At 42.7% G+C, this 2,150-nt stretch overlaps 2 non-coding genes across 2 annotated transcripts; both read left to right on the top strand.

Annotated features, from left to right (window-relative positions):
• The first annotated feature begins 1,503 nt into the window (after positions 1–1,503).
• trnag-ucc (transfer RNA glycine (anticodon UCC)) lies at positions 1,504–1,575 on the top strand. Its single transcript has one exon. It is a non-coding gene; the product is annotated as a tRNA-Gly (tRNA).
• Positions 1,576–1,869: 294 nt separating this feature from the next.
• On the top strand, positions 1,870–1,942 carry trnam-cau (transfer RNA methionine (anticodon CAU)). The gene has a single exon. It is a non-coding gene; the product is annotated as a tRNA-Met (tRNA).
• Positions 1,943–2,150: the final 208 nt, after the last annotated feature.

Genomic DNA, 2,150 nt, shown 5'->3' with positions numbered 1-2,150 from the left:
TCACGAAAATATGCATATGAAAACCACTAACTGGCACGCAGATCGTTAGAAATGGTAAGATAAGTTGTCATGCCTCCTGAGTGGCCCAGTGTTCTAAGGCACTGCAACGCAGAGCTAGCTCTGCCACTGAAGTCCTGGTTCAAGTCTGTGTCATCTGTTGCGTCCGTCCGCAACCGGGGAGACCCATGGGGCAGTGCACAATTGGTCCAGTGTCGCCTGGTTTAGGGGAGGGTTTGGCTGGCAGGGATATTCTTGTCCCATCGCGCACTAGCGATTCCTGTGGAGGGCCGGCGCAATGCACGCTGACACGTTCGCCAGGTGTACGCTGTTTCCTCTGACACATAGGTGCGGCTGGTTTCGCAGGTTAAGTGAGCAGTGCAGCTTGGCTGGGTTGTGTTTCGGGGGACGCGTGGCGCTCTCAACCTTCACTCTATCCTGAGTCTGTTGTGGAGATAGGACAAGACTGTAACTACCAATTGGATATCATGAAATTTGGGGCTAAAAAATAAATTGAAGGTTATTGGTACACTAAATGGAAACTGACCCTTTGGTGTAGCCTAATTCCGGGAGCGTAATGGTGCGAAGGCCATCAGCAGCGGGAGGAGGAGATTTGGGAACAGGTTTTTTTCTTCTGGTTAGGTTATCTTGGTTTCTGGCACCCTCTTGAGTAACTTGTGTCTCCATTATTTAATCACAGTGTGCTTAAGCATCAGACAAGCCTACATATAGTTGATTTTATTCAGTCTATATATGGAAAAATACACTTTTTAAAATTTGAACCAGTCGATTGGTCGAAAGAACAGACGGCTTTTGGCTCAGTGGACTAATCCATTGCTGAAGCCGTGGGGATGGAAACAAGTTCTGTTTTATTTCATTCCATTTACGAGTTGTCAATGTATTCATTGTGTTTTGTTTAGAGTGCTCCTGTCAATAATGTTTAAGGATGCGCACCTGATTACCCATAGAAGTAGACCTAGGCTACCTGGCCTGCTAGCAAATGTAGGCTTATAAATGTGCCCATTTGGGGATCTGACAGTATTTCTGATTCTCTTTAATCACCACCACTTATGAGCTGTGGAGCTTCTCAAAGTACATTTTTCTTCACCTCAAACAGMAAGRAAACAAAGTCTGTTTTTACATCCATTGAGAATGACAATAGTTCCTCAAGGTAGCCTTTATGAAAAATAAAAAAAATTATCCATTGCTGAAGCCGTGGGGATGGAAACAAGTTCTGTTTAATTTCATTCCATTTACGAGTTGTCAATGTATTCAATGTATTTTCGTAAATACTTTCTTAACACGTATTTTTCTTAAAACATAATTGTTGGMTAAGGGCTTGTAAGTAAGCATTTCACTGTAAGGTCTACCTACAGCTGTTGTATTCGGCTCATGTGATAAATATAATAGGATTTGATTTGATGTTTGACTGCACCAAGCCTTTAATATATAATGTCATTTCTTTCACTTTCAAAAACAGAACACTCAAAGGAGGTAAAGAGACCAGCGTTGGTGGTATAGTGGTGAGCATAGCTGCCTTCCAAGCAGTTGACCCGGGTTCGATTCCCGGCCAACGCAGTTGTTTTGTTTTGGGGGGATTCTGTTTGTTTCTTTTCTTTCTCTRGTCCTCAATTCTATTTCATTCACAGGGCATGTAGTGTATTCTGACAAAGAGCGGGGAGGGTGACCTAAAACTGCTCCGCCATGCGTTCTCTCGATGAGTCAGGCTGCAGCACTTTTTTCTTTCATTAAAAAGACTTTATTTTAGCCTGGGACAAATACAATTTTACCACCAACCCTCATTTTTTCTGTGAAGATAATAATATGTTATATATACTTCATAAACAAACTCTCCTTCACTTTATGTCATGTGCCTCCTTAGCGCAGTAGGTAGCGCGTCAGTCTCATAATCTGAAGGTCGTGAGTTCGATCCTCACAGGGGGCAGAGTTTTTTGCGCCCTCTTGATTTGAGTATTTTGCAGTATTCTTGTATTTCACACATTTCACACACATGAAATGCCCCAAAAAGTTGTCAAAGACTCCATTCACCCAAGTCATAGACTATCTCTCTTTTACCGCACAACAAGTGGTACTGGAGAGCCAAGTCCAGTCYAGTCCAGTCCAGGTTTCAGTTTTTCAGTTTTTTCAGTTTT

The sequence above is a fragment of the Salvelinus sp. IW2-2015 genome, linkage group LG19 (genome assembly GCF_002910315.2).
Source record: "Salvelinus sp. IW2-2015 linkage group LG19, ASM291031v2, whole genome shotgun sequence".
Lineage (NCBI taxonomy): Eukaryota > Metazoa > Chordata > Actinopteri > Salmoniformes > Salmonidae > Salvelinus > Salvelinus sp. IW2-2015.
Note: the sequence above shows the minus strand (reverse complement) of the source record. Positions and strands in the feature narration are given on the sequence as shown.